This window comes from Antedon mediterranea, chromosome 9, assembly GCF_964355755.1.
Source record: "Antedon mediterranea chromosome 9, ecAntMedi1.1, whole genome shotgun sequence".
NCBI classification, from domain to species: Eukaryota; Metazoa; Echinodermata; class Crinoidea; order Comatulida; family Antedonidae; genus Antedon; species Antedon mediterranea.
In genome coordinates, this window is record NC_092678.1 from 8,032,265 (window position 1) to 8,044,737 (window position 12,473).

Sequence of the window (12,473 nt, forward strand, 5' to 3'; positions counted from 1 at the left end):
TGCACTATATAGAGGTAATAATTAAAGTAGTTTGCACAGCTGCAAAGAATCCATTTCTCAACAAGAGAGGCACACAAATAATACTATTTTAGAAGAATGTTTTCACCCATAAATCCCTGTTACATCAAAGAAATTTAAATATTTGACAACTAAACACTTATAAACATTCTTAAAAGACCATTAGAAAAGAAATTTAAAAAAAAAGAAAAATAAATTAAATTACAAAAAAATCATAATTATAGCACAAAAATAAACACACAATTTAATATATGTGCAGTTGATACAATATACCATACAATGTACTAGAAGTTAAAAAACACAAGGAAAAAATAGAAATTGTTGCTAATACAAAAAGGTTTAAAAGTGACATGCTAAAATCCTAAAAATAAAACCCTTAATGCAAAATTGAACAATAATTTTAAATTATTAATATTAATATCATATTCTTGGTTCCTACTTGGATGCAACGCAAGGACGTGGGCACAACATATGTAATTTGACCAATCACGATGCGATGGATCATCCTAACTGTCGCTTGTGATTGGTCAACTCACTCACATTCTTGCGTTACATCCTAGTGGGAACAGCTTTTAGGCCTAAACCTATACGTTATGATTATTATTTAAGCTTTTTTTACTCTATTATGTCATTACATTCCAAACTAACTACAAGATTTCTGACACGTTATCATTTGTAATGAAACTTTCTAAAGTTGATTTAATATGTTTGGAAGATTTGATTCAACAAACACTTATGATATCTTTAAAAATATAGTCTGTTTTTTAAAAAAAATATGGAATTGAATAACTTCATTAAAACTGTAAAATGGCCTATTAAAGTTTGATTTTATAAATCCTTATTTTTCATAATTTTCAGGAACAACACATCTTTAAATACAGTAAAGTTGTAGCTTAAATTGCAATTTACATTTTTCAAAAGTCAGTTGGTAAAAATAAGAATTTTAATAATATAAATATTGTTTAATTTAGTTTTGTTATTGGTATTGACAAACTTTTCTTAATCGTTAATTCTCAACAGAGGTTATTCAATAACGAACGAAGGCTTTTGAATTATTATAATTATTCATTTGTTTACCTTAACATATCATAATTCATAATTAATATCCTAACAGTATCTGCATGACAGAACTTTGATCAAATTGAATTAACAAATGCTTTCCAGGTAGCTGCATAAATTATTTACAGTTGCTTTAGCGATATGATTTACACATCTGTTGCTGTGATAGCAATCAAAGCAAGCTAGATCAAGATCTGAACTTTAAATTTCAAACAAAGTCTAGTTGTTTATTTGATCAAAATAAAACAATGTAAATTTAAAAATTAGATTCTCCAGACTGTAATCAAAGACACTAGCCCTATGTTTCCTTGACCTAATTGAAGGTTACACACTACACACAAATATTATACAGACCTGTTTCTTCATCTTTAAACGGTTAAAAATGTGAAAAATAAGTCGATTCTAATCATTTTAGCGGCCCGTTATAAATCCCAACATGCGCATCGCACACGGATTGATATTTCATGTGATGTAATGCACCCGCTTCGACCGCGTGAAAAATAGCCAAATAAAAGAACCGTAACTTTTCAGCGAAAATACCAGGGGCGGATTGCTATAAGCGGTCTATAATAGACAAGTTCTATTTCCTCTGAAATATGATGTAAGAAGCATTTTTGGGTAGAAGCTGGGATCCACTTGATTTAGGATATTTCGACCTCGCTGATTATAAGCAGAGGTCCATTAGCTTGTTTAGAGAGCTCCCATTGCCATGTTTCTACACACTCAGCACACCAACTTTTTTTGTTAGCTAATACCCTTAGACACAATAATCACGAGGTGTGCCGTTGCAAATTTACTGCGGCCATCTTGAAATCCAAGATGGCGGCAAAAATGGCCGCCATTTTATAGTGATGCACTTTATTGTTCATAACTTAATAAATATTTGATGTATTTTGTTGAAATTAATGTTGATTAATAGCTAATTTCATTATCTATTTAATAAAATATTTTTATTTTTATTTTATTGAAATTATATTACTTTTTTAAAGCAAAAATGTATAATTTTGGCAAAAAAATCAGCAAAATCTGTGATATGCGATATTTATTATGTTAATTAAGACACGAAGCCATAATTATTTTTATTTTCAGATATGCAAAAAAACTGACCCAATATATACTAGAAATAATGTGTAAACTACATGTGCTTGTGAAAAGGCAAACATAAGTTATTAACGATTACGTTTGGGTACTTGTAGCGGGGATTTAATAATTTTTAGTAAAATTGTGAAGTTGAGGGCGCTATTTAAGTAAGATACAGGTACTCTATTTTCGGTTGTAACTCATTAAATACTTAACCGATTATGATGAAAATAGATTTATTTTATAGATAATTAAACATTCTTCCTTTTTAATTATTTAAAAGGCATGTTAGATAATAAATACATATGAAAAATGTATTATTTGTGTAAATCTAATTAAATTGTATCATCTTGTAAGCTAAAAAGAAATAGTTTAACCTGCAGGATTTGATTTTTTAAATATATCATGTACAGTAAGTGTATATACCGTGAAACGAATGACGATCGTGATGAGTTTGATAGAAAATTGAATGAACAATAAATTATTTTTTAAATAAATATTTAAGTCATGCTTCTCTAATAGCTGGACGTGACACCATGGAGGTAAAAAATACCTCCATGGTGACACTAACGTATCTTTTGTTGGCCTTAAATTAGCACAATTAACAACTAGCATAGTGGAGTCTGTTAGGGACATTTTGGTTCAGTTTTTTCCAAAAACACCCAATTTGGTATACAGATTGCCCATCCTATACAAATTCAATTTTTGATGGGCGTCACGCAAAATGACCCCTTGGGTCACTTAATTTGCATAATTTAATTTAAAACCCTCAATATCTCTGAAACTACTGGGCATAGAGAGTGGATTTTTAGCTAAAAATGTTCAAAACATAAACAATTCTAACTACTCTAATAAAGTATTTTTGAAAAAAATGACTGGAAGTACCAGTTTTAACCTTTGACCTTTATGGTGCAATGTCCAACTGTATTAAGGTTAATATCTTTTGATATCCATAAAACTACTTGTCATTGAGAGTTGACTTAGGTGTCAAAATGTTCAGAACATAAACATTTCTATTTACTATAATGAAGTTTTTCCTCAAATAATGACCAGAAATATCGTATTTGACCTTTGACCTGTTTTTCAGGCAAATTACCATATCTCATTATTGGGTTGACGTGGATAGTTCATTTTGGTGTCAGATTGTTCATAATATATATGTTACTATTCTGCTTAATAGAATATTTGTTTAAAAAATGAGAGGAAGTACAGTTATTGACCTGTGACATATATAAAACTCTAAATTTGTTTGATTTTGCAACCCACTTTTGAGCACTTGTCGTAATGTGCAATTGAACGAAGTGCACTAAATGAAGTTGAATAGATTGTCCTATTTGTAGTGAGTACTACTATTAGAGTAACGCAAATGAGAGAAATTTGTACAGACTACCCACTACTCTAATAGTTACCCAACTTCTAATAGTAACCCACCCTAAAAACAATCAAAGAATAATAACCAAGGGTTACAAAGAAGATTTACGGTACCATACTCAACAGTCACTGATATGTTGATATTAAAGCACGACAATATTCACTAGTTATTAAAAAAAATGTAAGTGTGCTCCACACAAAATTGTTTGTACCAGCTATTGTACCAGGTTAAATGTCAAAATAAGGTGTTTTTTAACATTTTGTGTATTTCTATTGTATTAGAGCAAATATAAATACCTATATTGCGAATAATTTGAGACTAAAATTGTAACTTTCTGACTAGTGGTTGTTGACCAATGGTCAAAAAGAAAGTTTCACGGTCAATATTTGAAAAAGTTGTCCATTAAAGTGAGTAGAAATATGTATCTTCTGTGTATTGTGACACCAACTACGACCATATCCACCCAACAATGACCATATCCACCCAACAATTTCTGAGATATGAAAAGTGTGCTCTAACCCAAAATGTTTGTGCCGGCTATATGTCAAAGGTCAAAATTAGGGGTTTATTGACAGTTTTATGATTTTTATTATATTAGAACAAATATAAATATATACTTTGCGAGTAATTTGAGACCACAATTATCACTTTCTGACCAGTGGTTGCTGAGATATTCATATGGCCAATTTCTTGACCAGTGGTCAGAAAGGGGGTTTCCGTCCACTTTTGGCAAAAGTTTCCTATTAGAGTGAATAGAAATATAAGTCTTCTGAGTAGTTTGGCACAACAAATATTCCAATACACCCAGTACTTACCAAGTTACGCACAGTCTTAACTTTGACCATATTGACATTTTGGCCCCTGTACTGACCAGGCATCCCAATTTTTTTTCGGCCAATAGCAAAAAATTGTTTTGATATAAGGAAGCAAAAAAAATTGTTGGCATAGTTTGCTAGAGGTTGCAGGTAACCCCTTTTTGGCTCCCCAACTACACCATGTTCTGAGTTTGAGTATGATATTGTTCTTTAGAAATAAGGCTCAATTTTTTTGTTGATTTTTGCACATTTTTCATAGGTATTTATTATCTAACATAACTTTTAAATAATTAATAAGGAAGAAGGTTTAATTATCTATAAAATAAATCAATTTTCATCATAATCGGTTAAGTATTTAATGAGTTACATCCGAAAATAGAGTACCTGTATCTTACTTAAATAGCGCCCTCAACTTCACAATTTTACTAAACATTATTAAATCCCTGCTACAAGTACCCAAACGTAATCGTTAATAACTTATGTTTGCCTTTAAACAAGCACATGTAGTTTACACATTATTTCTAGTATATATTGGGTCAGTTTTTTTGCATTTCTGAAAAAAAAATAATTATGACTTCTTGTCTTAATTAACATAATAAATATTGTATATCACAGATTTTGCTGATTTTTTTGCCAAAATTATACATTTTTGCTTTAAAAAAGTAATATAATTTCAATAAAGTTAAAATAAAAATATTTTATTGAATAGATAATGTAATTAGCTATTAATCAACATTAATTTCAACAAAATACATCAAATATTTATTAAGTTATGAACAATAAAGTGCATCACTATAAAATGGCGGCCATTTTTGCCGCCATCTTGGATTTCAAGATGGCCGCAGTAAATTTGCAACGGCACACCTCGTGATTATTGTGTCTAAGAGTATTAGCTAACAAAAAAAGTTGGTGTGCTGAGTGTGTAGAAACATGGCAATGGGACATGTTAACGAAGCATCTTTTTGGCACTTGGACCTCCGCTTATTACGAATATGGCTGATCCCAAGCGAAATTCGGCCATCTAAGCCCTTAATTTGCATAATTAAAAATGGCGGCCATTTTTTATAATTACCCTATATCACGAGAACCACTAGTCACAGATAATTAATTTTGGTGTCAACATGTTTTAAATATATGTTTTTATATTCACTTTAGTGACACATTTTCTAAAAAAAATGGATGCAAGTCTTATTTCTGACATTTTGACCTTTGACCTTGATTTATCGTATCTCAGTAACCAATAATCGGAGAGACACGAAATAGGGCTCAAATTGTTCAGAAACTATACATTCATATTTATTATAATGAAATGTTTTAACAAAAAATGGCCGATTCTACAACTATTGACCTTTGAACTATTAGTCAAATATAATAATATAACTCTGAAAATTTTGGTCTTATGACATTTTTTTTCTTTTTAAATTGTTTAAAACATGTGTGTTTCTATCCAGTCTAATGGCACATTTTGTACAAGAATGGCCGATAGTATGGTTATTGACCTTTGAACTACAGCATAGGCCTACTGTATAATAAATATAATATAATTGCATAACTATGAAATTATTTATACACAATAATAATTAGTAAAATTATAAAATTCACTGCCATCAAATATGATTTATTATGATTTATATAGATTTAATAAAAAAATGAACATGCAAGTTACATTTGGAAATTACCTGCCATCAGTATGATGGAGTATGATTATAGATTTTTAAAGATGTGAACATGTCAGCAACATTTGGAAATTACCTGCCATCAATATGATGGATTATGATTATAGATTTAAAAAAGAATTTGAACACGTCAGCTACATTTGGAAATTTGGAAATTACCTGCTATCAATATGATGGATTATGATTGTAGGCCTAGGCCTATAGGTTTGAAAGAAAATGTGAACACGTTAGGTACATTTGAAAATTACCTGCCATCAATATGATGGATTATGATTATAGATTTTTAAAGATGTGAACACGTAAGCTACATTTAAAAATTACCTGCCATCAATATGATGGATTATGATTATAGATTTAAAAAAGAATTTGAACACGTCAGCTACATTTGGAAATTTCCTGCCATTAATATGATGGATTATGATTGTATAGGTTTGAAAGAAAATGTGAACACGTAAGCTACATTTGGAATGAACATGTTAAGGGCATCAGTTTTGATCATTCATGCAAAGGTTTCCGTCATCTTTAGCGTTTTCTTCAAAAGAAAGCCATATACTGCATAAAAAGAGGGGTGAATGTGTATGTTTTTTGTATTGGTTCATTCTTTGATGTATCCTAACTTCCATGTAGGCCCTAGCATTTATTTTTTTGTTATTATAAAAATATATATGTAGCGGGACAGTTTTAGTTGAGCCAATGTGCTCTGGTACTCCTGATGGACTATTAATTGGACGCTCTATTTCACATTATTTTGGAAGGAAATAAGGTAACTGTTCGAATTTTAAATGTTTCTGATTCCCCTATTTTTATTAAACAAAATACACCAATTGCAAATTTAACACAGATTGCCTGTGTTGATAATTTACGTAGTCAGCAAGTTATAAGCCAAGCACCGAATATTGATTTAACAAATTCTGATACGTCAAATGAACAACATTCTGCACTTAAAAACCTTTTGGAACAGTATGCCAATGTTTTTTCAACTTCCGATAAAGACTTTGGACATACTAAATCTGTTAAGCACCATATTCCATTAATTGACAATCAACCCTTCCGATTACCATTTCGACGCATACCCCCAGCCCAATACTCTGCGGTTCGTGATGAAATCAACAAAATGTTAGACGCGAATGTTATTACACCTAGCGACAGTCCATATGCTTCACCTATGGTTATTGTGTATAAAAAGGATGGTTCGTTGAGACTTTGCGTTGACTTTCGAAAATTAAATTCCAAAACAATTAGGGATGCTTTCCCCATTCCTAGAATTGATGAAGCACTGGACGCTTTGGGTTCTTCAAAATATTTTTCAACTTTAGACTTAACAAGTGGCTATTGGCAAGTTGAGGTAGCCGATGCCGATAAGCAAAAGACTGCCTTTACAACGCCAATGGGACTTTTTCAATTTAACAGAATGCCTTTTGGATTGCAAAATGCACCTGCAACTTTTCAGCGATTGATGATGTCATGTTTTGGTGATCAAAATTTTTCTTCATTACTGATTTATTTGGACGATATTATTGTTTTTTCGAATACTTTTGAACAACATCTTCAGCGACTGGAAATGGTATTCCAGCGTCTTCGTCTGCATGGATTGAAAGTAAAACCTAGTAAGTGTTCATTTTTAAAACCTAAAGTTAACTATTTGGGACACATCGTGTCTGCAGAGGGTATATCAACCGACCCAGAAAAAATATCTAAAGTTTCGACTTGGCCTAAACCTACGAATCGCAAGGAGGTTCAACGTTTCTTGGGATTTTGTGGTTACTATCGTCGTTTTATTTCAAATTTTTCTTCATTAGCAGCACCCTTATATTCACTCACATCAGGGGATTGTAACACAAAGAAACATAAACGTAGTTATGCCCGTAAATCGCCTACTGTATTTAATTGGACTTCTGATTGTGACCAAGCATTCACATTATTAAAGACCCGTTTAACTACTGCTCCGATACTTGCTTATCCAGATTATTCGCAACCATTTATCCTGGAAACGGATGCATCGGGAACAGGGTTGGGAGCAGTGTTGTCTCAAATACATGACGGGATACAACACGTCCTTGCTTACGCTAGCCGAGGACTTAGACCATCAGAAACTCGCTATCCTGCACATAAGCTAGAATTTTTGGCTTTAAAGTGGGCGGTCACATCAAAATTTCGCGACTACTTACTGGGGACAAATTTTAAGGTTTTTACAGACAATAATCCTTTAGTGTATGTGTTAAGCTCAGCCAAATTGGATGCTATTGGCCAACGCTGGGTAGCCGACCTTAGCCAATTTGATTTTTCTATGCATTATCGCCCCGGTAAAAGCAATGCTGCCGCTGATGCATTATCGCGACAATATGACTTTTCTAATTCAACTGTTTTATGCCCAAATGATGTTTCAGCCGTTTTGTCCGGATACCATAGTTCTTGTTTATTTACTCATCCTCCGAAAAAGTCTGTACAGTGTAACGTATTGACAAGAAGCACAGCTAATTCTTCAAGTCGCAACAGCGATGACGTCATTAATGTGCAGGGAGGGTGTGATGAAGTTTCCTCCTACACCCCTACAGAAATTGTTCATATACAACGTAATGATCCAACTATTGGTCCTGTCATTGTATATCTTAATCGCGGATCTCGTCCGACTCATACTGAACGCATCAATGAATCACAAACTGTGCTTACTTTACTTCGCCAATGGGATCGTTTAGAATGGAAGGACAATGTACTTTATCGTAAAACTTTTGTTGACAATTTTCCGCGTTTTCAACTTGTACTTCCGGCTGATCATAAATCAACTGTTTTGACAAAATTACATGATGAACTTGGACATTTAGGTTATGAAAGGACTCTAGATATGATACGTAGTAGGTTTTACTGGCCTAAAATGGCTGATGATATTAAACAACATTGTATAAGTTGTAAACGTTGTTGTTTACGTAAGACGCCTCAAAGTAAAACTAAAGCTCCTTTAGTACCAATTTTCACATCCGAACCAATGGAGTTGGTATGTATTGATTTCCTTAAACTTGAACGTTCAGCAGGTGGTTTTGAAAATGTTCTAGTTGTAACAGACCATTTTACTAAATATGCTCAGGCATGCCCTACAAAGGATCAAACAGCAACTACTGTAGCAAAAGTTTTAATTAATAATTTCTTTTTACATTATGGGTTTCCTAAACGCCTCCATTCCGACCAAGGCCGTAATTTTGAAAGTGCCATTATTAAACAAATTTGTAAATTAACAGGCATTGAAAAATCTCGTACAACCCCTTATCACCCCATGGGTAATGGTACTACAGAACGTTGGAATCGTACATTGTTAAGCATGTTAGGCTCTTTACCAGCAGAGAAGAAACTAAACTGGAAGGATTATGTAGGTCCTATGGCTCATGCGTATAATTGCACAAAACACGAAACCACTGGTTATGCCCCTTTTTATCTTATGTTTGGACGACACGCGAGATTACCTGTTGATATACTATTTGGTATAGTAAATAATAATGGTCCGACGGATGGGGAACAATATGACGATTATGTAATTAAGTTACTTGAACAACTGAATCATGCTTATGTCACATCCCAAAATTCAGCTAGTGAAGCCAAGGCTAGGCAAAAACATAATTATGATAAACGAGCTACCAATTCAGTACTTAAAATGGGTGACAGGGTACTTGTTCAAAAGAAAGCTATAGTTGGTAAACAGAAACTCGCTGACCAATGGGAAGAGAAGCCATATGTTATTGTTAATAAACACCCCACTCTACCTGTGTATACAGTTGAGAATGATACTCATAAGCGTATCCTTCATATGAATCTCCTAACCCCTTGTATGTTTCTGCCTATTGAAGACCCTATCGATGTAAACCAACACATTATTAAGTCACGTAGTTGGAAAATTAAGAAGGGTCGTCAAATTTTTGAATCTTGGAAGAGTAAACAAGCTCCTCTTACTGATTCATAGATTTTTAATGTTGAAGCTAATTTTTGTTATTTATGCATGATTACATTATACTTAATTTTTCTTTTATCACTTGAGGTTATGTTATAGCGGCCCCTCAAAACATTTCGTATTATAAATAACATTAGATTATTTACGTTTGATTTATTTTGCTTTGATCTCTTTTAATAATTTAAGATTGATTTTCTGATATACAGTATTTTGCTTTAAATTTGTTTGAAACATGATTGTTTTGATGTTTATGTACGGGTAATACGTACGTGCCTTGAACACGCTGTATTGTCAGTGGTTTAGTGTGGCACTTGTTTCTGGAATGAGATGTTCGTTCCTGTTATATTTTGTATGCTCAATTGTTTTTTTGTTCTTTCTTTTGATTTTGCCAATATGCCGCTGTTAGTGGGTTGTCCTGCGACATGAATACGGCTCTAAAAACATGTATTTTTCTAGTTTGTTTTATCTTATATATTGGTGTTGCTTATTCCGTTAATGTTTATATGCTTGAACATACGGCAGCGGAAAGTTATGTTTTTTTCTTACTTAAGTTTGCTTGTACTTTTCATTTGATTTTTGTGTTAAATTTGGTAGTTTGTAAGTTGTTTTAATATTTTATACTGGTATTAGCTTAAGATTTATGTTTTTTATGTAACATCGAGGGCGATGTTCAGAAAGCCAGGGTGGATGTAGCAGGTCACTCACTCTCCTGGAATTCATGTGGTTTTCCATACTTAACTAATGTAGACTATAGACCTGGGCTGTAACCACTAAGGTGTCAACTCCTAATAATTAATTGCCTTATTCTATGGAATTGGTAATAACTTACTAATGATTACTTGGGTGTGATCTTAATGAATATACCAGCTCTTGGGAGGGGACAAGGAGGGTCACTGAACTGATAAGTCACCTCACTGGGCTACTCCTTAAATAGTCATGTATGTTCTGTAATTAACACTTCTTGTAGATTAACACAATTTTGGAAATAACTTGAACCGATAGCTACAACTTAATCACTCTCTGTGTACCTGTATATAGTGTAAATAAAGTACCATTGAGAGAATATAACAACAGTCTGTGTCATTTATATAAAGAGTGCTACATATATATATATTTTAACAAATCAATACCATTAATAAAATTAATTACTAAAATAAAAACGGAATCTAAGCGTTATTTCATAGACAACAAAATCTAAAAATAGTTCATGAACTATAGGAAAACGCTATGCAAAAGAGACGCGCGCGCCCTCAGCGTGCGAATTCTTTGACACAAAAATGGCTTCTAATTTTCAATGTCGTAACTCTTTATATATATATGGCTCTGACAAGGACCAGGGTTGGCATTGATCAATATTTGCTTATATTTTTGCTTAAGGTGAAATATTTAAGAAGTGCTTAAGCAAATAACTTAATCTTATTTATCAAACCGTCTTAGCAATGTCTTAGCAGAAAAATTGTCTTAGGTAAATTTTACTTTCCACATGCGCAAAATTAATCTCTAGAGGGCAGCAAATTATGTCTTAAGACGAAAAATTCTTGCTTACGCATGCGTATTAGCTTTTTTCTCTTAGCGATGGCGGCGCTATAACATTTTATCTCCCAGAGCCATATAAAGAGTTACGACATTGAAGATTAGAAGCCATGTTTGTATCAAAGAATTCGCACGCTGAGGGCGCGCGCGTCTTATTTGTATAGCGTTTTCCTGTAGTTCTTGCTTTATTTTTAGATTTTTTTGTCTATGAAATAACGCTTATATTCCGTTTTTATTTTAGTAATTAATTTTATTAATGGTATTAATTTTGTAACATATATATATTGTGTCTATAATAACAAAAGAATAAATACTAGGGCCTACATGCAAGTCAGGATATATCAAAGCATGAACCAATACAAATTCACCCCTCTTTTTATACAGTTTATGCTCTCCGTGTGTTTTTGACACAAACTTTCAGAGACTCGTTCATCATTTCATTTGTAATAATTTGCCTTTATTATTTTAATATTGTTCATACCTATTCAATATATTAACAAATATATCCACGACACTTTATTATTTTATTTAGTCATCAAAGCATGCATTATGAATTGAAAATATTACATAATTGTTATTAATGGGACGTAGTTATGGGATGTTTTGTTCCAAAATCAATCAATCGAACGTTATAATGTACTAGCGTACGCGCGCGAAATATTCTTTGGCGCAAGTGGTTCTGTACGCTGTGCACATCGATATTCCACCGTAAAATGTGTAATTACATTTTTTTTTATATAAGAAAAAGTTTAAAGTAATTTCTTGCTCCTATACTTTACATGCAATAACGGAGACAAGTTTGACACAAATTGATCTGCATATCACGTGACTTAAATCCAATGTCGTAACTCTTTATATATATGGCTCTGTTATCTCCGTAATTTCACTCCCAACAAGAGAGGGCGCATTCTGGCTACTATTGTTTTTATTACTTAAAATAGAGAAAGAGCACAACAGTCGGAAATACATACGAAAATCATTCG

General features: G+C 32.6%; 1 long non-coding RNA gene across 1 annotated transcript in view; it reads right to left on the reverse strand.

The window, feature by feature from the left end:
* The window catches only part of LOC140059414 (uncharacterized), a 43,832-nt gene that overhangs the window by 1,368 nt on the left and 29,991 nt on the right, over window positions 1-12,473 (reverse strand). The window lies entirely within an intron of this gene.